Source organism: Rhinatrema bivittatum, chromosome 1, assembly GCF_901001135.1.
Source record: "Rhinatrema bivittatum chromosome 1, aRhiBiv1.1, whole genome shotgun sequence".
NCBI lineage: Eukaryota > Metazoa > Chordata > Amphibia > Gymnophiona > Rhinatrematidae > Rhinatrema > Rhinatrema bivittatum.
Genome location: NC_042615.1, coordinates 60,065,036 through 60,091,905, shown reverse-complemented (window position 1 = coordinate 60,091,905; position 26,870 = coordinate 60,065,036). Strand labels below are relative to the sequence as shown.

Below are 26,870 nucleotides of genomic sequence, written 5' to 3'. Positions count from 1 at the left end.
CATCCCTTTGAAACTTTCCCATATTTATTAATACAGTGTGAAGCAAAGCACCATTAGCATACTACCAACATTAGCATACAATGGGCAGAAACATAAACGAATCAACAACAAAAAAATAGAGAAGCCACTCTGACTGTATGAGTCTCACTGTTTTAAAGACATAAAACAATATAAACTAATATCTGCGCATTAACACAACACAAGACAGCCATTCATCCACACACAACCACATAAACTATCACAGAATCTTGCCCATCTAGTAGAAAATCCCAAGGTCCGTAGGTGATCTGTAAATGAAATTGGTAAAATAACATAATAGATCTCCCAAGCACGTACATAATCTTTGGCTACCAACCTCTATGTATGTATAGAGAACATCAGGTCTTTCTAACTGCATCCAATCAGACATAGATTGATGCCATATTTATAATGACGGTGCTTCCGTTAGGATCTTCGGATATGGGAAAAGGCCAGCATGATAGCCACATAAACACATTTCTTTTACCCTTTAGAGAGCGGAACACAAATTTAGACAACCCAATCAGAATCGAGCTCCCATCAAAAGAGAGACAAATAGCAGTAACTTTCAGAACTGAGGACAATAAGTCTTCCCAAAAAGGATACAATTTAGAACATAAATAACTTGTGGATTAAGATACCCCTTAAAATTCTGCACTTAGTACATTGGTATGAAGGGACGATACCCATTTTGTGGGCTTTGACAATATCAATATAACTAGGATGTAAAATTTTAAATACCGTTTCTTGATATTTAACATCCAAAGGTAATTTAATATTCTCAAAACTGCATCATATCAAAGGAAGTAATCAGAGTTCCAGTTAGTCTAATACAAAGGCAAATTGATTAGGAATTTTGGTTGAAATTTAGCCAAACATGGGGGGGGGGGGGTCATTTACTAAGCTGCCATATGTGTATAACACATTTTAAAAAAACATTTATTTGCACATGATATTCACGATATTGTACATTTTACCTCAAGATGAGCTGCTTTGCATGTAATTTGCATGCATACATTTTGCAAATTACATGCAAAACAGCTCGTGCTTTGGTAATTCAATGCAAAGGAATTAATGGGGCTTGCCAAAAAAAAAAAAATACAAGCTGCATTAAATCCTGAAATGTTAGCTACCGATCAGAAACTGAGACTAACTGTTCCCCAGAGCATCTGGATGTTAACGCATTCCCAATGCTCTGGGACTGCTATTTAAAGAGCCACACAGCCCGAAATAGCTCCCTCCCAAAGTGTAAGAAGACCCTCCTCCAGGGGTCATGGAAAACCCCTACGCCTCCCACCACCGTCAGTTGAGGCAATCTAGAAATTTAAAAAAGTAAACAAAAATCATCGCATATCATGTAGCGATGCCCCGCCCCATTCAAAACCCCTCCCCTTTGCCAAAAAATGACCCTTATTTAATACCCCTGTCCCCCCTTTCCATAGATTAAATTCCTGGTGGCTACTTGGGCATCCCAGACCCTCTGGGCCCCCCGCCCACCCCATATCTTTAAAAGTCTCCATAGTAATCAAGTGGCAGTCTGGAGCGCCTTCTAGCTCCGGGCCAGTTGATGCCGTTTTGAAAGATGGCGTTGATTGGCCTAGAGCTAGAGGGTGCACCAGGCTGTAACTGGACCACCAGGGTGTCTTATAAAGTTATGGGGATCCAGGGAGCCCCACTAGACACTAGGGATTTAATCTATAGAAGGGGGAAGGGGTTGAAACAGGGGGTTAACCAAAGGATAATTTTTTTGGCAAAGGAGAGAGGGGTCTTCTTACAAGCTGCATCAAATCCTGAAATGTTAGCTACCAATCAAAAGCCTCATGGCACTTTAACCAAATAGAGGCCCTGGGTAAAGTGGGCCAGCATTGCACATTTGTCCACCTATCTCCACGATATTCATTCTCCTGGAATTCTCCCACGAGAAAAAAATCTCGCAGAGATACTGCAGCGATACTTTGCCATGGAGGGGTGAAATATCACGGAAACGCCCCCCCCCCCAAACGATATTTCGCTGCCCCCTCAGTAAAATATCGCAGCTTAGTAAATACACCTCATAGTTTGTACCAGAATAAAAAACCCAATCAAGCAAATCAGACTGAAATAACCGCACAGAGGTTTGTTGAGGTGAATTGATATAATGTCTGTCCTGCAAATAAGCGTAAACGCATGCACGTGGTAAGGTGTACCATGTTCGCATTTGTTCAAATGAATAAAGAGAATGAGTATCTACACAAATAGAGGATGAAATATCTAAGTATTCCTTTAATGGTAAATATTAAAACCGCCACCATAAAGTCCCAGAGGAAAAGCCAAATCCCCAGCAAAGGCAGAAATCCTGAAACAGAAGGGACTCCCCACTACTTACAAACATAATGCCAGGCCATAAGCAGCAGTTGAAATAAAAGACACTGACACTGTCTCAGGGTCTCCGGAAACCTCTGAATCTGAACCATAAATTATACCAATAAGGGAAAGGAGAGACGCCTTAGATGCTGCTAGACTTGAAGAGCGATACCTGTGAACCCCAGAAATGCACTTCCGTTAAAATCTGAATTGACAAGCAACATTATAGAACCTAAAATCTGGCATATGGAGAGCTAAAACCTTTCTGGATCGCATTAATTTATGATAGCGTATTCAAACTCCTCGGCCTCTCTAAATAAATTGAATCACCATCGATTTTAACCTGTCAATATCTTTAGCAGGAATCCATCAATGCAGCATTTGCATCAGGCACAAAAGTTTGGGCAATTAGAACCATTTTAAAAAAGTGCACATTTACCGCAAATGGATAATGGCAAATCAATCCACGCTAGAATGTGTGCCTGCGTTTTCTCTAAAACAGTGCCAATGTTATACTTGTGTAACATATTCTTATCTACAGAATATAAATGCCCAAATACTTCTGTTTGATATCTGTCCAACTAAAGAGAAAATCTCCAGCCCAATCAGTCTCAGTACTAGCACAAACCGGCACTGCCTTAGATTTGGTATAATTAATGTTCAAACCAGCAAAAGAGCCAAAACAATGAAAGATATCCATTACCACAGAAGCAGACTTCATTGGTTCACCTAAAAACAGCAACAAATCATCTGCAAACATGCATGTCTTATATTCAGCAAAGCCTAGCCTAAAACCCTGGATTTCAGTAGAGGTTTTAATTTTTAATGCTAATGGTTCACAGCAGTCAAAATATAGAGCAAAGATGAAAATGGGCAGCCCTGTCTGGTGTCAGAATATAATGGAAAGGCTGAAGAAACTTTACTGTTGAGCTGTAAATGAGCTTGTGGGGACGTATACAGCAAACGAATCAATTGAAGGAAAGCACCTTGAATACCGTATTTCTCCAACACCCAAAACATGTTCTGCATTGTTCTTTGTCAGATGCCTTTTCAGCATCTGAACTAATGACCAAATCTCTCTCATTTTCTAAGGAAGAAATATAAAGAGCATCAGTAATGACACTGTTTCCAAACCAGGGAAAATAACATTCAACCATTTTGACACAGCTAAAGATAACTGTCACGGTTTGGGAAACCAGCCGGACATGGGGTTCCCCTGCAGGAGTAGGCCAGGCTCTAGGGCAAGGCTGGACAGGATCTTCTGCCTGATCACTTAGGGGTTGATTTTAAAAGGAGCGCGCGTGTGTCCATGTGAGCGCAGTTCCCGGCGCATGCACACAGATGCGCTGATTTTATAACATGCGAACGCCAGCGCGTGCATGTTTTAAAATCTCATGGCCGTGTGCATGTGTGTGCCAGATTTTAAAATCCGTGTGCACATGTGCAGGCGGAATGTGCAGGGGGGCCGAATTTTCGATTACGTGTAGTGACACAACCGGGCCTCTCCCAGTTCTCTCCCAGTCTGCTCCAATTAAGGAACGGACTGGGAGGGAACTTCCTTACCCCCCTGCCTAACCTTCCTTCCTTTTCCCCTCTCCACCCCGACCCCTAACACTTACCTAACTACCCAAAAAAGTTTTATTTTTCTACTTACTGCTCCATCCAAGCAGACGTAGTTTCTGCTTGCAGGCCAGCTGCTGGCATGCACTTCACAGGGACAGTGGCTAATGGCCACTGTCCCGGCTGGCCTCCTTCCTGCCCCACCCCTGGCCTTCCCCTTTTTTAGGCCCGGCACTTGTGCGCATAGTGGGGTTTACATGCGTGGCTGGGCCCGTTTTAAAATGCATGCAATGCACGCAAGTCCCAGCCATGCACATAAACCCCGCTTTTTACACACGTGGGCCTTTGGAAATCCACCCTGTAGGCTATAGCTGGAGACATGCTGGGTCTAGAAGCAGAGACTAGAGCTGGAGGCACAGGTGGAACCGAAGGCACTGGCTGGTACTGAAGGCAGGCAAGAGCTGGAGACAGGCAGGGGCTGGAGAAACAGGAAGCAAAGCCTGGACTGGAGACAAGGCTGGAACTGGAGAAACTGTAAATGTGGCAGCAACTACAATCTTTGCATGGTTGATAATGTGCTGTGTTGATTCCAAAGAGCCCTCAGTATCAAAGGAACATGAAAGGGCATAGGCGCGTCGGATCTTCAGTGCAGGACGGTACCTCAACTCAAAGTCAAACCAATTAAAAAACAATGACAAGCAGGCTTGCTGGGGGTCCAGTCTCTGTGCATGTGCTAGATGCTCTAGGTTTTTGTGATCCTTTTAGATAGTTACTAGGTGCTTGGCTCCTTCCAGCACGTCGCCAATCTTCCAAGGCTAGCTTGACCGCTAGTAGCTCACCATCACCAATGGTATAATTCTTCTCTGCCGGAGAGAATTCATTTGAAAAGTAAGAGCAGGTTACAAGAGTACCATTATGGTTATGCTATAAGAGGACAGCACCTACCCTGAGAGTAGACACATCTACCTCCAGGATGAATGTCTTAGATCTGGGTGGTGTAGGCCCGGATCATGGGTGAATTCCTCTTTGAGAAGCTCGAAGGCTTGAATAGCGTCCATGGTCCAGTTCTTGGTGTCCGCACTCTTTTTAGTTAGAGCTGTGAATGGGGCTGTCAAGGAGGAGTAATCATGGATAAATTGCCTGTAGTAATTTGCGAACCTCAAGAAGTATTGCAGCACCTTGAGGCCCATGGGCTGAGGCCAATTAAGTATGGCTTTTAATCTTTCTGGGTCTATACAGAGGCCTTGGCGAGAGATAATATATCCCAAGAAAGGAAGTTCTTCCTCTTCAAAGGTACACTTCTCTAACTTAGCATAAAGCTGGTGCTCACGAAGTCTTTGGAGGATCTGTTTCACATGATGTCAGTGTTCCAACAATGACTTCAAGAAGACTAGAATATCCTCCAAGAAAACTATGACATGGGAGAAAAGCAGGCCCCAGAAGATCTAATTTACTATAAATTGGAAGACTGCAGGGGAATTGCACAACCCTAAGGACATTACTAGGTATTCATAGTGACTGTCACGGGTATTAAAGGCAGTCTTCCACTCGTCATCCTCTTGGATTCTGATCAGGTTCTATGCCTCCCAAAGGTCCAGCTTAGTAAACACTTGCAGAACCCAAAGGCAGTCAACCAGCTCGAAAATCAAGGGGAGAGAGTAACGATTTTTCTTTGTAAAAGAGTTAAGACCACGATAATCAATGCAGGAAAGCAAGGATCCATCCTTCTTCCCTACGAAAAAGAATCCAGCCCCTGTGGGAGAGGAAGAGGGGTGAATAAAGCCTCTATCCAAGCTCTCTTTAACATACTGTATATGGTCATAGCCTCTGTTTCCAGAGCAGAGAGTGGGTATACTTTCTGCCTCTGGATGGAACCTTGCAGGGGATCAAGTCCATGACACAATCAAAGGAGTGAAGAGGAGGCAGGACCTCCATTTGCTGCTTACTGAAAACATCAATGAATTTGGTTTATTGTGGGGACAGACCTGGGAGCCCCGAAGTAACTGTTCAAGCCATAGACATAACAGGTGAGACTTTGGAGAGGCATTGACAGCTAGAGCTTCATCTGGCAATCTGCAACTTGGTCCAATTGATGTGGGGCTGATTAAGCATGAACCATACTAGGCATTGATTGCTTTGCACAACACATAGAGGCTGATTTGCTCTACATGCAGGATACCTGTTTGCATGGTCAGTGGCTCTTGTAACATGTCCAGGCAAGGGTTCTGCATAAATGGAGGAGACCGAGAGTGGGGTGTCTATGGGAACCGTTGGTATGTGGTAATGTTGATCCAGATCCTCATGGATAAAGCTGCTTCCAGTACCGGTATTCAGGAAGGCAAAAGCATTGAGAAGAATGTTCTTAAGACTTAGGCGTACTGGGAATAAGAGTTGTGTAGCGGTGCAGGGATGATCTAGGGTGGCCTCTAACACCAGGCCTAGGTCTCTGAGTTTCCCAGCTTGTTCAGATAGCGACTTATTAAATACTCAGATGCAGTGCAATATGCGCAGAGGTTAAGGTTATGGCACTTCTGCTTCTCCTCTGCTGACAGTTTAAAGCGATCCACCTCCATGGCTTCTACTGGTGCAAGTCCTGGCTCCAGAGGGTAGTGGGAGGCTATAGGATGCTGGAAATTCTGGGCAAGGTGGATAGGGTGGCAAGCCAAGCCTTTCGCTTTGGCCCGTTCCCGACCCTCAGGTCTAGTCGTACAGCTAAGCTAATCAGGCCTTCCAAGGTATCCGGCAGTTCCCAGGTAGCCAGCTCATCTTTAATGTGCTTCGAGAGTCCTTGTTGGAAAATCTCAGACTGTCACTGTCCCACTGAAGTTCAGAGGCCAGATTGCAGAAGTAGACTGCATACTGTCCCACAGATGGGGAGCCTTGCCTAATCTGTAGTAGTTGATATACCTTGGAAACCTTGTAACCAGGCTCATCGAATATTCATCTGAATTCTTGCAGGAAGTGTTATCAAATCCCCCAAGAGTGGATCCTCCCTTTCCAAAAGGGGTGAGGTACACGCCAGTGCAGTGCTGCTCAACAAGGAAAGAATATAAGTTACTTTGACTCGGTCTGTCAGAAACAAAGGTGTCAGCAATTTGAATTGCATCCGACATTGGTTAAGAAAGCCTCTGCATTTTAGTGGATCTCCATCATACCTCTGAAGTGGAGGCAGGTGGAGCGTGGGACTAGCAGGCCACAAGACAGGTGCCAGAGTGGGAGCCGGAGTAGGCCAGGCCGCAATGCCCTGAAGATGTCTGGCCATGGTGTTAAGTTGATCCTGCTGCTATTGAAGCTGGTGTGCTAAGCGGGCAATAGTGGAGGCGAATCCCAGTAAGCCCTTGGGTTTTGGCAGCCAACAGGACTTAGTAATATCTTAATGTCTACATTAATCAAAGATATAGATCTGTATGAACCAGGATCCAATGGACTGCCACTTTTTTGAGGGAATATAGTAATCAAAGAATGATTGTCACCAGGAAGAAATTTGTACTGAACAAAACAATAGCTAAACATCCGCACTAAAGGAGAAATAAGAGAATCCTGTAAAAAAAAAAAAAGTTATAAAACTCTGAGTCCAATCCATCTAACCCAGGTGCTTTTCCTAATTTTAGATCCTTAATAACATCCTGCACTTCAAACTGGGGCATTCAAAGCTTTCTTCTAAGCCACAGTAATTTGCAGCAAATGTAGTCACACCTCTACCGGTGCAGATTGGTTAAAATATAAGTTAGAATACTAATTCATCAATGTTTCCATCATCTGCAACAACCCCGACTGTACCAACCGTTGTTTATTGTGCAAAGCATAAATATACTTTTGGTGCTTGGAAATACGCACTAATCTAGCAAACAACTTGCTGATTTAATTACCAAATCTAAATAACTTACTGTGGAGCCTCTGTAATGATCTAATAACTCATTGATGCAAAAATTGATTTAAGGTTTTCTTAGTATCTGCTACTTTTACCTTCGCTTCTACTGGCATATTAGCCATATATGTAGACTTAAACTGCATTAGTTGCAAGATTTCTATATCCCTCAGCTTATTCTTTTGGGCAACATATGAAATAATTTCTCCTGTCATAACTGCTTTATCAGTGGCTCAAAACATATCAGGAGTTATTTTCGGAGTATCATTAAACTCAACATAGTTTTGCCACTTTTGCTGTAAATAGGTGTTAAAGGCCTTATCATAGTATAAGAATGAGCTAAGTCGCCATTTAAATGCCTTGGACTGAGTCATACCTCTGCGTTACTTTAGAGAGACGGGGGCATGATCTGACAATATTATATTCCCTGAAGTACTTGAGAAAATAAATATTGTGACACCAATAGAGAATCAATGCAAGAATAACTGTTATGAGGCTCTGGAAAAAAAAAAAGCGAAATCTACTTCCCCAGGATGTAGCACCCTCCAAATATTCAAAAATCTAAAGCTTTTTCACCAAAAATTGCAATCCTGAAACAGCGCTGGATTTTTTTCTTGTGTGTGTGTGTAACTATCTTTGGGCTGGATTTTCTATGATCGCAAACGTTTGTGAATCTCGCAGTAACGGAGGGGCGAAGCGGGGGGGGGGGGGAGGGGGCGGGCCTGCGAAAGCCGGCGGCGATCGCACCACCGCGGTGTTATCGCTGCCGGCTTTCGCACCCAGTAGCGCCATCGTGAAAGGTGGCGCTATTGGGAGTGCTACTGGCAGCGAAAAGGGGTCTCAGCGAAGTTTCCGCAGCGTCCGCCCCGATGCCGCCCCGACTTCTCCTCTTCCGGTGCCGCCGCCGCCCCGACTCCGCCCCGATCTAGCTATTGCGTGCGATAGGATTAGAAAATAACCCCCTTTATTGGCACATTTAGAACAGAAAAAAAACCAACTCTGAAGCCACCAACCTCTATCCTAAGTCAGCTTCCCATTTATCTGCTAGAGTATCCATGATGGTATATGTGGCTTGTTTTTGCAGATACCTATACATGTGTGAGTGTTTACGCCGCTTGGTACGACATGTACACACACACAACGATTTTTGAAAAGCGCTTGAGGTAAAAGGTACCCCTCCCAGTTGCAAAATCGAAGTGCCATAGCTCCATAGTTGCTTGAATGCCAAGAAGTCTTGCTATCAGAAACCCAGTGATTGTTGACATATCTCAAAATTATACATTTTACCGCTTTGAATATTAATGAAAAACAATTAACGTATCAATACCTTTCTGCTTGAGTACATAAAACAGCTATGACTCTGACCTGGTTATTAGGGAGGACATTGCTCTCTGATGCTATTTATCATTAAGAATATTCTGGAGAGACCAAAAGGCTTGCCTATCTACGTCAGAATTCGACTGTATGAATAAGCTTTTTGCCTCTTTGACTGTCGGATTTAGATTTCGTGGACCCTTGAGCCGGCTCGGACAGGTGATGGCGCTCTGTGTGAGGACCCACAGTGGAGGTCGAAGCCTGGAGGCGGTACGAGGCAGGAGACCGATTGAATCTTCACCACTGGAAGCCAAGGTCCCCCAGGGAGGAGCCCTTGAGGACCCAGGCCGCTTGGACTTACGTGCGGTCTCCTGTGGGTGAGTCTTGAAGAGGAATCCAGGGATCCTGAGGAGTACCGAAGCTGAAGCCAGGAGGCCAATTGGAACTTCACCACTGGAACCTCGAGGTCCCCCCAGGAGAAGCCCGTGAGGACCCAAGCTGCTTGGACTTAGGCGAGGCCTCCTGGACGTAGCGGAACAGGATACTGAGAGCAAGTTGAAGTCACGGACCAGGAAAAGAAGCTGAAGTCAGAAGCCAGAGGACGAGCCGAAGTCAGAAGCCAAAGTCAGGAACCAGGAACAGCAACTGGCAACCTCTGGAACAGAGAGAACCTTGTTGCAAGGCGAGGAACAGGACTGGCTGCAGGGCTTAAATCCCTGCCAGCTCTGACGTCCTTTGGGGGTGGAGCAGAAGGTTCCCGCGCTGGTCCCTTTAAAAGCTGTGCCCCAGCGCGTGCGCGCCTAGAGGGGCGGAGCCAGAGGACGTCGGCAGCGTCTCCCTCGCGGAGGGAGCACCGGGAAGAGAAGCCAGCCAGGCCTGAGCAGGCCTCCGTGATTGGGGAGACCAGATGTGCTCTTAGGTCGCTCAGTTCCTCGTCAGCACGCGGTTCCACCATTTTTGCTCCATGCTGATTTAATTTCTCCGTGACCTTTCTCACCGGTTTTGTGGACATGTCCACCAAAAATAGTATCTGGTACACGCGCACACCTTACACTGTTGTGGTGCAAGAAATAAAGCAGTGTAGGGCCCCAAAACAGTGAAATAAAAGTTAAATAAAGGAGCGGTACCCGGAGCTGCACGGACGTCCGTCTGCGGCCCTTCACCACATCACGAGACCCCCGCGCTGGATTTTTTAATCCGTTTAGGAGGATTAGCCAACTATTGTAGGATCTACTGCAATATTGAAATCGCCACCCAGAAAAATCAAGCAGTCATGGTATTAGCTTAGCAGAGCCACAAACTGGGAACAAAAGGAATGGGTGTATACAAATGGGACATACACATTACAAAATACATATCTTTTTTCTGGTATTGTGTGCCATAAATTAAAACATGTTGCCCTTCGGGATTTTGTGATTGTGTTTTCTATAATAAATGGGAGATCTTTAAGAAACAAAATTATAACTCCCTTTTACCTCTTTAAAAATAAATGGAAAATGCCACGTCACCAATCAAATCTGTCTTAAACTACTGGTGCTCAAAATTTGTAAGATGAGGTTTCTGAAGATAAACAATCTGTGCACCCGTTTTCTGAAAAAAGACAAAATATTTTTTCTTTTGAGAGGAGAGTGGGCACCAACAACATTATGAGTCACCACCTTCTTGCAACTTCTCAGCAGGCGGCCATCACCGTAAGTCTCCAAAACTTGCCCTTTTTAATGACATTTTCATAGTCCAATTCAGGAAGCTTTGCCCTACAATAAAACTCCTAAAATATGCGCCTTAGCAAGAGGGACTTGAGCAGCGAGAGCTTAACTCGCATACTGCGACTTGAATGGCCGAGTACATATTTAGCAAAGTTCTAAGATAACTGAAAAAGCAAAATGCAAATTTATATTAAAGTGCTGCATTATTTCTTAGCCTTCTTTAGGACTGGTGCATGCTAATGTATATTGTCCAGTGGAGAGAGCAGGGAAAGTGAAAGCAGTTTAATCAGAAGAGTCACTAACCCATCTCACAATCTGCTTTTTACATCTGGAGTTGTCATTGACTTTGACTCTACCATAAGCAAGATGTCACAAAACACCCGGCATGCTTTCATGCACTCAGATAGCCTGCCTCACATGCTGGGTTTATAAACACACATGGACACCCGTCTGGTCTCACAAGCTTCCGAATTCTATTCAGTCCTGTTTCCGTGACTTCCGGTGTCCAGTGTGTGTTGTTTATGTTTCTGGATAATCACAGACAGGTGTATCTTGCCTAATTGCTAAGCATATTCTTCCGGCAGATCAAAGGAAATGGGCCCCTTTAGGTGCAGTCTGTCATGCTGCTGAGAGAGGAGTATGAATATAACTGCCGTGGCAGAGCTGGTCAAGTTTTACAGGATGAGGATGCGCCCTTTGTGGAAATGCTTTATTTTCGCTGTACGTTGGGTGTCCTGCCTTTGTTTTCAGTCAGACCTTGTCCCTCAGTATTCTTTCTCTCTTGCCTATCCTGCAACAGTTTTTACCCTGATCCTTCCCCCTTTAGCTTGTCCTCTTCCTCCATCACCATGTGTCAGCATCCTACCAAAATTCTGATTCTTTAATATAAAATAAAGAGATTTACTTTAAAAGAGTCCTCACTGTGAGACCGATATACAATGACACACATGGCTCAAGGAGAATGGACCAGTAACATTTGATTGCATTATGGTCCATTTAAATATTATGCAAATTAGTTGAGTGGTTAATGTTTTGTATTACAGGTTGCTTGAAATCACTATCTTTAGAGGAAAAAAAAAGCTGAATTATATCTCCCCTAAGCCAGGCAATCTGCTACTTGAGGCGAGAGATGAGATGGCGCCCCCATCCTGCCCCCTCTCCCTTTTCCCACACACATACACACTCATTCACTTTTCTCCCTCTTCCATACACACGATACACACCCTCTCATATACACACCCCCCCACTGCACCCTCTCAATCACACACACACCCTCACCCTCGCATACATACACACACTCTTACCCACCCACCCTCTCATATACACACATACACCCACACCCACATACACCCTCACCCATGCATACATACACTCTTACCCACCCACCCTCTCATATACACGCATACACCCTCCCCCACGCATACATACACACACTCTTACCCACCCACCCTCTCATATACACACATACACCCTCCCCCACGCATACATACACACACTCTTACCCACCCACCCTCTCATATGCACACATACACCCACACCCACACCCACATACACCCTCACCCATGCATACATACACTCTTACCCACCCACCCTCTCATATACACGCATACACCCTCCCCCACGCATACATACACACACTCTTACCCACCCACCCTCTCATATACACACATACACACACACACACACACATACACCCTCACCCATGCATGCATACACTCTTACCCACCCAAGCTCTCATATATACACATACACCCTCACCCACACATACATACACACACTCTTATCCACCTACCCTCTCATATACACACATACACACACACACACATACACCCTCCCCCACGTATACATACACACACTTACCCACCCACCCTCTCATATACACACATACACCCACACACACATACACCCTCACCCTTGCATACATACACACACTCTTACCCACTGATTATAGTCCTGAGGGCGGCTGTCTCGGCGGCTATCTAGTTATTACCTGCCTTACCAGCAGGGCAGGGACTTTACTAGTTGTTATCTTTCTTACCTCACAAGAAGTTCCCAATTTACTAACTGAGGCTTATGGCACTCAGAGGCTTCGTTGTGTTGACTGGTTTGTTATAGAAAACACTCACAGTTTTTATATTTCTCAATAATACTCTTTATTATAGTAAGCAAAGGAAAGCCAGAAGAAGAATACAGGAAAGATACAGCGTTTCCTGGGAGTGACTTGTAGCGTCTTAACAGTGGCGCATTAAAGCCTTCTCAGTTTTCAAGTTACACATTACATTCTTATATACAGATTTTGCTAACAGTGTCTGTTTTTTGTTTTGGGATGACTTCCTTATTTGGACTAAACCTTTTACCTAAACTAATGATGTAAAAGTACCGTTATCTTGGTACGCTAGGCCTTGAGCTGGCTCCACACAAACTGCTTGCGTCTCTCATGCAAAGCCTGTTTAAAACAAATACACATTCCTTTCTCTTGTGCAAAACTGTTCCACTAATTTCATTAATTAGTTATTTAATCCAGTTATCTTCACCACCTACCCTCTCATATACACACATACACCCTCACCCTCGAATACACCCTCACCCACGCAAACATACACACACTCTTACCCACACACCCTCTCATATACACACACACACCCTCCCCCACGCATACATACACACACACTCCTACCCACCCACCCTCTCATATACACACATACACCCTCAACCACGCATACATACACACACTCTTACCCACCCACCCTCTCATATACACACATACACCCCCACACACATACACCCTCACCCATGCATACATACACACACACTCCTACCCACCCACCCTCTCATAATCACATACACCCACACCCACATACACCCTCATCCAGGCATACATGCACACACTCTTACCCACCCACCCTCTCATATACACATATACACACATACACACACTCCTACCCACCCAACCTCTCATATACACACATACACCTTCAACCACGCATACATACACACACTCTTACCCACCCACCCTCTCATATACACACATACATCCCCATCCATGCATACATACACACACTCTTACCCACCCACCCTCTCATATACACACATACACCCTCAACCACACATACATACACATACTACCCACCCACCCTCTCCTATACACATATACACCCCCACACACATACACCCTCACCCATGCATATACACACACTCTTACCCACCCACCCTCTCATATACACATACACCCTCAACCATGCATACATACACACACAAATACACATTCCTTCTCTTGTGCAAAACTGTTCCACTAATTTCCACCCACCCTCTCATATACACACATACACCCCCACGCACATACACCCTCACCCATGCATATACGCACATTCTTACCCACCCACTCTCTCCTATACACACATACACCCCCACACACATACACCCTCACCCATGCATACATACACATACTCTTACCCACCCACCCTCTCCTATACACATCCAACTCACTGGACTCAACACTCAGGTTATGGAATTCTCACCTGCAAACGATCAACCATCACCTTTCAAGCCTCAACCTGGTGCTCAACACTTCCAAGACAGAACTTTTGCTAATCACTCCAGAAGGCAGTCCCTTCCATCACCAATCGCAAGCTAACTTACAAATATCCCACGCCAGAGATCTTGGAGCCATAATTGACAGTCACTTGAACCTAAATCATTTTATAAAACACACTACAAAGGAGTGCTTCTACAAGTTACAAGTACTCAAAAAACTCAAACCGCTCCTTTTCCATTACGATTTCAGATCCGTCCTCCAAGCCATTCTGTTCTCCAAGATAGACTACTGCAATTCCATCTTGCAAGGTCTCCCGGCTTCTACTATAAAACCTCTCCAGTTGCTCCAAAATGCAGCGGCGAGAATTTTGAAGAATACCAATCGGAGAGAGCATATCTCTCCCATTCTAAAAGATCTTCACTGGCTCCCAGTAAACTTCAGGATTCTCCATAAATCACTCACAATTATCCATAAAAATATTCACCATCAGACCCCTCTTGATCTGCTACACCCTCTCAAATTGCACTCGACGGCCAGACCCTTAAGGGATGCCTACAAGGGATCCTTACATGTTCCTCCAATCAAAGTTGTACACCACTCAAACATCAGAGACCGGACATTCTCTATCGCAGGCCCCTCCATCTGGAACGCCATGCCTCCGGACCTCAGGCAGGAAACTTGTCTACTAACTTTTAAAAAGAAACTAAAGACATGGCTGTTCTGCCGAGCCTTCTCCACTACAAGCCCCACAGCCTGACTTAGAATTGTTCCATCACTTATGTAAATAAACAAATGCTAAATCACGCTTACAAGCTATCATGAGGTCGGCTCCTTGCCTCCCTCCCATGCATATAGTACTTTATCCTTGTTCTCCCTTTCTTTATTTCCTACTCCCAGTTAAGGCATCCTTGTTATAATGTAACTTTATGCTCCTTTAAATTGTTTCTTGTTAATTGGTTGGTTATAGTTACTGCTTAGTTCGATGTAAACCGAGTTGATTTGATTTGTATCAAGAAAGTTGGTATATAAAAGCCTTAAATAAATAAATAAATACACATATACACCCCCACACACATACACCCTCACCCACTCTTTCATATATATGCACACACGCACACCCTCTCATTACACAAATCCTCTCAAACAGAGACCTATTCACATCCATCCTCTCTTTCATACACACATCCTTTTCATACATACACAAACCTACTCATACACACTCACCCCCACACACCCTCTCATACAGATATTCCCATCCTCCCTCTCATACAGACACACCCCCTCTTGTACAGATACTCACCCTCTCGTACAGATACTCCCACTCTCAACGCACAATTAAACTCTGGAATTTGTTGCCAGAGGATGTGGTTAGTGCAGTTAGTATAGCTGTGTTTAAAAAAGGATTGGATAAGTTCTTGGAGGAGAAGTCCATTACCTGCTATTAAGTTCACTTAGAGAATAGCCACTGCCATTAGCATTGGTAGCATGGAATAGACTTAGTTTTTGGGTACTTGCCAGGTTCTTGTGGCCTGGATTGGCCACTGTTGGAAGCAGGATGCTGGGCTTGATGGACCCTTGGTCTGACCCAGTATGGCATTTTCTTATGTTCTTATGTTCTCCCTCTCATACAGACACACACCCTCTCGTACAGATACTCACCCTCTCGTACAGATACTCCCACCCTCCCTCTCGTACAGATACTCACCCTCTCGTACAGATACTCCCACCCTCCCTCTCGTACAGATACTCACCCTCTCGTACAGATTCTCCCACCCTCCCTCTCATACAGACACACACCCTCTCGTACAGATACTCACCCTCTGGTACAGACATTCCCACCCTCCCTCTCATACGGACACACCCCCTCTCATAAAGACAACCTTCCTCTCTCTCATACACATACCTACCCTTTCATATACACACACACATACACACCCCCGCCCTCTCATCTGCATACACACACCCTCTCGTACACACTCACAAGCTGCATCCCCGCCCACCATTCTAGCTGCCATGCACACATGCACAAATTGTAACCTTTTCTTGTTCTTCAGCCACCGCCGGCTTGGGATGCGGCGGGCGGCCCACAGCTCTTTTTTTTATTATTATTTCTTCGCCGCCTCCTTCCTCTTTCTTTGGCTGCCATCAGCTTGGGCTCTGGCAGCAGCCCACTGTCTCTTTTTTTTTTCCTTTTTTGATGATCCGCTGCAGCTTTTTTTTTCCTTTCTCTGCCACTGCCAGCCTGGGCCCCAGCGGCGGCAGCAGCACGCACACACAGCCTCTTTCTTGTTAGTCTTTTTTTTTTTCATTGGCTGCCTGCGCCCGCACTCTTCTTTTAATTTCTTGGCCGCCGGCGACCTGAGCGCTGGAGGCGGCCTGCGCTCTCTCTCTTCTCTTCGACGCTGGCGGCGGGAGGGGTGGTCTCCCCGCTGCCAGCACTGCAGGTTTTCCTGCCTGAATGAAGGGTGAGGCGGCTGCGGCAGGAAGGTTTCAGAGGGCAATGTTGCTGCCTTGAAATCTTGCCGCCTGAAGTGGCCGCCTCACCCTGCCTCATTATGGAACCGCCCCTGCCCCAAGCTGTAGTTAAGCTTCCTGTGAAAATGCCAAATTGTGCATTTTGGCACAGGATAATTGCCTGTGCAAACATAAGTAATCCGCTGCTTTGCATAGTAATGCAGCTCATTACCTATTTCGCATCGAGGGCACAGCCAAGTTCGCAAATGCAATGCGATGACTCATTCTCATTCCAAGTTATTGTTTTCCTTGTTATATGTAACTGCTTTTCTGCACTATTGTTTAAATGGTAAAGTTTATTATAATTTCACCCCTGTTTCTTGTGAACCAGCATGATGGGACCACTGTCTTGAATGTTGGTATATAAAAAACTTAAATAAATAAAATAAATAAAATAAATGTTATCAGCGATTTTAGTAGGCAGATTTGGCCACACATTAATTAGTACATCGGCCTCTGAGCTTGTGAGCTGGACAGCGAGACTGAAGGTTTATGAGAGGCGAATGGCTGGGCAAAGAGCTGAAGTCTCTCAAACTTCAGCCATTTCTGCTTTGCAAAAACCGATTGCTTTATTTTACCACACTGCTATCTCTTTTTAGGCCTTTTTCCAGTCACCAAATTCATAATTATGTCATAACAAAAAGGACCATACGTTTCCCGTATGGAAACAAACAAAATGATTCCTGTCCCGATTGATCTCTTGTAACGGGGTGGCCCACGGAAAAGTAGCCCGCCTCCGATACCGGTGCCACGCAGGCGGGCTACTTTTCCATGGGCCACAAGGGATCAATCGGGACAGGATTCTTTTTTTTTTTTTAACTGACGTTTGATATTAGGTCGTCCTGCGTGTTGTAGTGGGACGCTTGTGCAAGGGCTGCTTCCTCACCGCTGTAGAAAACGTGCTCTTTGTTATTTAAACAAAATGACTCATGGCTGAGGAAAAGGTCAGCGAAGATTGGTTTAGGATCTGGAGAAAGTGTTCTCCCCTCTCACGTGCGCTCTCCCTCCCCCCACCGGTTCCACTTTCCTCTGCATCACTGTTTAGTCAGAGGGCAAAACCCCAGGCAAACATCCCAGCGCCCAGCAACAACAAACAGTGCAAGGAAGGGCATCGCCCTGTCCCACGTGTGCCAGGCTAATCCGGGCTCCTGCAAAGAAAGCCTCAATGTCATGGCCGACTTCTCTTTCCCAGAATACTGGGTTTTTGTTTTTTTATTTTCTTTCCACCTTGTTTTATTTTTTATTTGCACTGCCTTCGTCCTTCCTTGAGCACATGAACATGGAGGGGGACCCTAGACCTTCTAGAAAGGATCCGAGTGGGAGAGAGCAGCAGCAGCAGCCCCAGCGGTCCGAGTGCCTCACAGCTCCAAGAAAGCCTGGGGAGGCCAACACGGGGGAGGGGTTTGGGCCACGCCAGGGTCAGGTGTGAGAGGGGGCCAGACAGGTCACATGGGAGACCCCCAAGGGGGTAGCCGGTGTTGGGTTGCATTTGGGAATCTTGTACGCCGCGCATCTAACAAAAGAAGAGGAAAACTCAGCTGGGCAGGCTGGATGGGCCATTTCGGTGTGGCCCCAGTGTGCCACAGGCGTGTAAATGTTGCTGGTCTAAGGATGTGCCGTGTTAAAGTGGAGATTTTCCCCCCTAACGGGAAGTCTATGAAGGGGCAGTGAAGTAAGATGAAATTGTGTGGTATAAAGGTGGTGGTTTTCCTTTCTAAGGAACATCCCATAGGTGCGAGTTACTGGGTGGGAGAGGGTCCCAGGGACTAAAGGCATCTTTTGGTCAGAGGGCGTCGCACACACTGCCTGTTACAGCCCCCCCGGGGCTTGGTTTAGGTCAGGAGAAGGTTATAAAAAAAAAAAAAATCCCTGACTATCCTTGGTCTGGGGCTTCTCCAGAGTCACAGAGGTGAAAGGAGGTCGCTTTCACCCTCTTCCAGGGTTACAGGGGCGGAGAAGCAGGAGTTCGGGCACAGATTCTCTGCCAGAGTCTCAGGAGGCCTGAAGGAATATAAGAATTGTCTGATGCTGTTTTGAGTAGTGAAAAAGAAAGTGTGGTGGGATCCTGGTGGGACTGGTGCCTGCACGAGCTACGGGGCTCGGTGGATCCCTGTTTGCAGATCCAGAGGGCTTTCTTCCCTGAGCTGACCAGCACATTGCGATTAACTTAATCTGGACAAGGAAAGAAAAGCAGGGCCAGGGTAGGCCGAAGAAAAGACCATATAAAGGGAATGAAGTATTTCTGTGTTGTGAGAAGCGAGGAGCTGATTAGGCACTGTGACTTTTTTTGTTGCTTCCTTCTCGCACTGTTTCACCCCGTTTTACTCGGAATCAACAGCAGGAAACTATTTTTAGGTTGGAGCACCCATTTTGAGGGGACGCTTGTTTATCTCTTGGGAATGTCCACGGCCCACTTCTGGCCCTGCAGGTTATCCGGCCCCCCCGAGCCCTGGCCATGCCCTATATTCAGGAAGTAGTCTGGTGTAAAGGGAGGCTTCCATTCAAATGCAGCCCTTCCCGTTGAGGGTGCTGGGAAGCTCCGCCTCCTGAGAATTAACAAAAGCAGCTTTGGGGGTGGCCGCAGAGTCGAGTTGAAGTTAGGAGGGTGTGCAGAGTCTTTGCCGCTGTTCATTTTTTTCCAGGCACGGTCAGAGGAGCCAAGCAAGCCCTGCTTGCTGGTCCTGACCGGGGTCAGCAGGGAGTTTCTCTTCCAGTCCACTCGCTGGCCGGTTGGGATTTCCTCCCCCCGGGTAGTTTTCAGGTTTTTGCAATCTCTGTGGTAGGAGGCCTTGCGAGGCATCTGGGCCTTCTTGGACTCAGAAAGCGAGGAGCCTTGTGTTTGAGATGGCCAGGGATAGGGGAGTGCTGCCCCTGAAGTGGTGGTGACCCGCTGCAAGGAACAACTCCGGTGTTATTATCCGTTTTCGGGACTAAGCGGCATTTTGTTGGAAGATCTGGGAGGGAGAGTTTTGCTGCCCCCTTCTTGAAAGCTGCGGTTTCCAGGATTCCCTTCCCTACTTGGGATCTGTGAAGCGAGTGAGATCAAGAAGGGCTGAAGAAAACTGGTAAGTAGTAGTAAATTTGAGTTACATCTGAGACCCCCCCCCCTTCGGAGTCTTTGCCCGGGGAAGAGAGATAATTAAGAATCCTGAGCAGAGACTTGGTAAAATATTTTTGGCTAGTTGGAAGGGGTTTTTCCTATCCCAATAAGAAGATCCCAGACCACTGGGAACCTCATTAACAAAGCTCTGGAAGGTAGGGGTTTCCCAAGTAAAGAGATCCTCGCCCAGATAGAATAAGAAAGAATTGTAACAGTCACCCATGGAGACTAAAAGGATTACGTTGAATTTTACCATTATACATGTGATTACCCATCAGTAAGGATATTGATTTTGGACACTCAGCCTAAGTCTCCTGTCTCTTCTTTCTAGTACTGACAGCATCCCTCCCATGAGAATACAAATAAGAGTCACACCCCTGTCACATGGGGCTCTGGAAGTAAATCTCCCCCCAGCCTTGGGAAGAAGAGAGTTTCCAGCCCCAAAGAGATCAAATTATTTTATGGCCCCACCCGTGCAGGATGGGCCCGGCACCACCACGTTCACCTCTCTCTCACACCAGATCCTGCACTGCAGTGAGGACTGGATCTAGAGCAGTCCCTCCATCTCCTTGTTTCCAGGACCAGCTGTTCTCTGAAGCACTTCCCTTGCATGTCCTGATGAGATATTTAGCCAGTTAACATTTGAGTAACTGAAATTTCCAATTGTTATTGCGCTGCCTAATTTGTTAGCTTTCCTCATTTCTGTCAGCAATTCACCACTAAGTGAATTTTCAAAGGAGTTACGCATGTAAATGTAACGTACTGTGGTAAAAATTTTCAAAAGACATTTACTCACATTAAGTGCACTTAACGCAGATAAAACCTATTGACAATTTAATGGCATTTTTGTAGCAATTTTCAAAAGCCACTTAATGCGGGCAAAGTGCATTTGCACATGTAAAATCCAGTTTTAAGTGTGTAAATGCTTTTGAAAATCAGGCCCTACCTACAGTCTCTTCATCCTGGTAGTTGTATACCCCCACTGCTATACTCCTTCCCATCACACAGGGAATTTCTATCTATAGAGATTCCATGTTGTATTTTGACTCCTGCAGAACTTTTATCCTGTTTGACTCTATGCCATCCTTAACATAGAGTCATCCCCCCACCAATTTGAGCTGGCCCATCTTTTCAATATAATTTGTACCCTGGTATCACAATATTCCATTATCCTCTTTGCACCAGGGCTCTGAGATGCCTATTATGCCTTCATCTTCGTTCAGTATCATACATTCTAACTCTCCAATCTTATTTTAGACTTCCAGCACAGACAACTCAAAATATTTTATTTAATTTTATTCACAACCTGCTGTTATGATCTCTCTGGAAATGTGGACCCTTGGCCTGTGTTGGGATTGATACCGGTAGCCCCTGTGACATAGTAAGGGCAAATGCTATCGGCGCCACTGTGAATACTGGCAGCCGACGGCCCGAGTGCAGGAGATCGCTCCAGGACCCCCACTGGACAACCAGGGACTTTTGGCAAGTCTTGGGGGGGGGGGGGGGGGGGACTGGAGCGATCTCCAGCACTGAGGTTCTTTCCTCTTATAATAGCTAACAAGGTGTAACATTATAGTAACTACAGGAGATTTTTTTCAGTGAGGTTTGATATTAGCTCCTGCTTTCCCTGTTTTTTTCTGACGTACGTCAAGGAACGGTGTTAGTGCTGTGCTGGAGAGGGCTCTCGGGGACCCCTTGCTAACTACTGAATGAAAACAAAGAGTGACTCAGTGAGTAGAGCAGATCCAGGGAGAGCCCTTTGCTGAGAAATTGGAAGCACGTGACTGGCCTGGACAGTGAATTATAGAGTGAATCTCTGTAATTTCTGCAGTGTGAACTCTGAGACATGAGCCCTCCCAAAGCATTTCAGAAACTATATTTTTCTTGAAATAATTTTGGTTTTACAGGTAAACTTTCATACCTTTTGTGCAGGGCCGGTGCCAGCATTTTTGCTGCCCTGTGAGAACAATTACTGTGCTGCCCCCTCCTTGTTTTTTGGGGGTTTTTTTTACACAGAATATCCCACCTCAATTAACCATGTAGAACACAGACTCACTCTCACCAAATTCAGAATAAAGAGACTATAAATTATAAACAGAAACTAAACCAGAAACCGCAAACCACAACGAGCCGGACTCTGTATGCAATGCAACAAAAGAGAAACAGAAACATCACCAGTCTTCATAAATCATTCATCAAACAATAAAATCAAGGAATATAAATCAATCATATTATTAAAAACCATACTTGGCAATATTCCTTTTATAATGATCTAAAGAATAGAATAACTTCCAATAATTAAGAGCTCATACAAAATTGTAAAAATTTCCCAAACAACAATAAATTATTACAAAATGGCAAACACAGACATCCAATAAGTAAAACTAATAAGGATGGAAAATTCACTGCTCTGCAAACCTGAAAACATTTTACTTCCAATCATCCTGAGTAAGGCATGGATTAGTGAGGCAGCACAAATTGTCTTCACATACACACAAACACACTCAGGCAGGCTCCCATTCACACACCCACACACACCCCCCCAGACAGATTCCCATACACACACACACACATACACATACATTCCAGACAGGTTCCCATACACACACAAAAATCATACACATCCCACACAGGTTCCCATATACACACACACACCCCAGGCAGATTCCTACCCCTCCCCCCCCCCCACACACATCCTAGTCAGGTTCTCATGCACACAGAAAAACACCCCCCCACACCCCAGACAGGATCCCATTCACATACCCCCCCCCCCCCGCTTCCAGTCAGGCTCTCATTCACACACACCACACCCCCAGGTCAGGCTCTCATTCACCACATCACATCCTCACTCCCCAATAAGACTCATTCGTTCATTCATTCACACACACACACCACTGGGGGCCTTTCTGCTGCTTCTCATGTGCCGGCCCGTGCACTAATCAAACCATACAAGCCTAGCACTTCCTCTATGCTGATCTTGTGCATTGTGAAATCAGCATAGAAATTGTGCTAGCTGCACGTGTTTTGGAAAGTGAACGCTGGCACTGAGAATGAATACGAGAACTGGCTCCTCCTTCTTTCTTCGGCCAATTCCTCTTCCAGGCCACCAGTGAGATAGGATCCACCGGCGCGTCCTCACGGGCCTCTTCCTCTTCCGGGCCACAGGTGGGATGGGGTCCACTGGTGGCCTTGCGGGTCTCTCCCTGCTCCCAACGCCGCCCCACCAGGTGTGCTGCCCTGTGCAATTGCATGCTTTGCACACCCAGTGGTGCCGGGCCTGCTTTTGTGACAGATAGTAACATACAGGCCGATACAGTAAAGTTCGCGGGAGAGCGGGCGAGCGCGATACAGTAAAACAAAATATTTAAATTAGGGCCCGCAGTAAAAAGAGGCGCTAGGGACAGGAGCGGCAGCTGTCAGCGGGTTTGACAGCCGACGCTCAATTTTGCTGGTGTCGGTTCTCGAGCCCGCTGACAGCCACGGGTTTAGAAACCGGACGCCGGCAAAATTGGACGTCCGGTTTTCAACCCATGAGCCGTGGGCTGATTTTAAATTTATTTTATTTTTTTTTAACTTTTGGGACCACCGACTTAATATCGCCATGATATTAAGTCGGAGGGTGCAAAAGCAGTTTTTACTGCTTTTCTGTGCACTTCCCCGGCGCTGGCAGAAATTAACGCCTACCTTTGGGTAGGCACTAATTTCTTAAAGTAAATGTGTGGCTTGGCTGCACATTTTACTTACTGTATCGCGCGGGAATGACTAATAGGGCCATCAACATGCATTTGCATGTTGCGGGTGCTATTAGTCTCGGGGGGGGGGGGGGGGGGGGTTGGACGCGCGTTTTGGACGCGCTATTACCCCTTACTGAATAAGGGGTAAAGCTAGCGTGTCGGAAACGCGCGTCTACATGCGGCCTGATAGTTAGAAAGGGACATATACAGCCCTCCAGAGCAGCTTATAGAGAAGTAAGGAAAGCGTCATGCATGGCACTCACGATGACTTAAAAACAAAAAACACTCCCCTGGACTTGTTTAACATCGAATACACCTCCATGCCATATCCAAAGGAAATCTGGAACATACTCCGCTTCTCTCCACGAAGGGAATGTGTGTGTCACATATATTCTCTTCAAGTTATGCAAAATACATAACTGAGTTTTTAATATGCCTTGTTTCAAGCTCGTAAACTTCATTTAAACAAGCAATATAAAAGTAGCTTCAGAAAAAGTTGAGCGTTGAATGCCATCCACAGATTCTCTTGAGCGTAAAGCTTGGAATATAAACCCTTGAAAGCGTTTGTTTACGTCTGCCACACTTCTTTTAATTATACCCCAGCAGCCTTTAATTTCAGATACATTTCTCCTAGCGATTTTCCTTTTCAATTGGCAGGTTGGTACTTTACTTCCTTGGTTTTAGGTAATCTCATAAAATATTCAGTTTGATCCACTTCTCGCTGGGTTTTTTGGTTTTTTTTTTTAGGTCCAGCAGTTTCCTTCTGTTCTTTACAGATTCCGGTTCAGTTGCAGCTGATCTCTACAGCGCAGCACTCTGAGCTTTTATTCACAGCTATCTGTCAATTTTCACCATTTTAGACTTCTCCCTCCTTTCTCGCTGCAGCATCAGTCCTTGGTGAGGACGACGTGGGGTGGGGAACCACAGATCACAGCACCTTTAGGGACGAGGAGATCCTGAGTCTGACCACTAGGTGTCGCTGTTATACGATGGCTGGGACTCCTGTCCGTCGGGGGGGGGGCTGAAAATTCTGCCTCCGCCGCAAGCCCTACCCAAGCCAGGCCAAGGAGCAGTGTGTGGAGCCCTGGGTCGTTATGCTGGTCCCTACTAAGAGGCTGATACAATAAGGTGCGCTGATGCTGACGATGATTTTTACTGCTGTTATCGCGCACATTTTTATGCGGTAAGTTAGCTCCTGGGTATTTGACAAGGTTTCTGGAGCTGAAAAAAATGTGCGCTAAAGCAAAAGTAAAAATCAGCACTAAAATTAGCGCTGGTGCATGCAAATCCCAAGTTAATGAAGGTATTATCTATTCTCAAGCAGTGCAGGGAGGTAGGGTAAAGGGCAGACAGCTTAATGAAATTTAACTCTGGGGTCTGAGGTGAAGTAAAAGCTAACTCGCATTTCTGACGGCCGTGTTGTTCTATTGCTCTGCCCATATAAAGGTGTCTGGCTGCTTCTACCATACTGGTGGCTGCAATGCAAAACCATGGCCACCAGAAATCTGTTTACTCCACCTCAAAACCAGAAGTTAGATTTGCAGCATAAGCTCTCTGCGGCAGGCACCTACAGCTGAACAAAATGCCAGCGCTGTGCATCCCAACTTTGGAGTATTGTTTAGCTATGGGTGCTCACCCCCGAGAGCTTACTCTTTGTTCAGCTGTAGGTGCCCACCCTAGATTGCTTACATTTTTATTTTACTTGCATTGCATGAAAGATTAGTGCGTGCATCCTGGCATTGGGGCACATTCTTGCATCCAAGGACCTCTCTTTGCCCTCCCTCTCCTCTCCTTCCCCCACAACTCTTTCTCTTCCCTTCCTTTCTCTTCCCTCCCCTCCCACTACTCTTTCTTTCCCCATCCCTCCCCTCCCCCTCTTTACCCTTTCTTTACCAAAATGGCCTTGCATGTGAGATTGGCACTGTGCATTTTGATGTGGGCATCATCTCACAGGCAAGGTCATTGTGCCACAGTGCCAGTGTGTACTATTCAGCTGTAGCTGCCTAAACCAGAGAGCTTACACTTCCGTTCTATTTGCCATGCCTTGCTGCAATGGCCAGGCATGTGAGGTTTATGTCCACAGTCAGGATGCACAGCACCAATCTCGCATGCAAGAAAGCATTGTGAGAAAGCATGGCAAGGAAAATCGAAGCCTAAGCTCTCAGGGGTGGGCACTATCAGCTGATCAGTACACACTGGCACTGTAGCACAATGGCCTTGCATGCTTGTTTGGCACTGTGCATGCAGACTTGGGCGCAATCTTGCAAGCAAGGCCATATGGGCAAGGCAAGGCAAATGAAGTCAAAGGGTAAACTTTCTGGGATGGGGACCTACAGCCCAACAGTTTGCACTCTTTCGTGTCCAAGTCAGGATGCACAGCACCAAAGTAGATATTGTTCAGAGGGCTTACCCTTTGAAGTCACTTCAAATTCCTACCCGCACTTTCACAATGGGTATTTTGCACCTTCTTCAGAACAGGTGTAAAAGTGCCTGCATTCCCCCACTGGCCCAAAAATTGCCACCTTTATTTGGGAAAAATATGGACAATAAGAAAAAAAAACCACATTAGGTTAAAATAACAGCTGACCAAGGAATAAGATGAGAGAGGAAAGCACAGAGCTATAACATATGCAGGCCCCCCAAGTTTAAAGGGGGAGCCAGCAGGTGCTGACCGCTTTCTCTTTGTGCCCTGCAAGGCTTTCAACTGCAAAAAATGAAGGCAGAAAATAAGGAGGCAGCTGAGAGCTTATCAGAGTAAACAGGTGGGAGAGGACTGGGAGAGGAAGCTGTTCTCAGACACCAGAACTCAAGATTACAGCAAACAAAGGCTCCCGCATGGCTGTCCTTCAAGGAGACACGTGACCGGCGTCCATAATTCTGTCATTACTCATTTGAATTGTGCAGCACAGGACTAATGATGAAAGAGAGACAGTCACATCCAGTTAATGCAAAGCTTGCTTTATCAGATAACTTATTTGTCTAAACCAGTGGAGTATTGGAAAAATTATTGTAATGTTCTTTAATGGTTCTGACAAAAGTTTTGCATGTGAGTGAGGGCGAAGCATGTGTGTGTGTGTGTTGCAGGGGGGAGGGATAGGGTTTCAAAGTGGAATGAAAGCAGAGTATAAGAGATCCTGCTAGATCTCTACCAGTAACCATGAGGGATATTCTGTTATTA

The 26,870-nt window shown here is 45.7% G+C and overlaps 1 long non-coding RNA gene across 1 annotated transcript in view; it reads right to left on the bottom strand.

The window, feature by feature from the left end:
- LOC115095427 overlaps positions 1–26,216 on the bottom strand; it is a 69,197-nt gene extending 42,981 nt beyond the window's left edge. Inside the window, exon 1 of the long non-coding RNA XR_003857772.1 lies at positions 26,103–26,216. This is a non-coding gene — a long non-coding RNA (uncharacterized LOC115095427). The remainder of the gene's footprint in view (positions 1–26,102) is intronic.
- Positions 26,217–26,870: the final 654 nt, after the last annotated feature.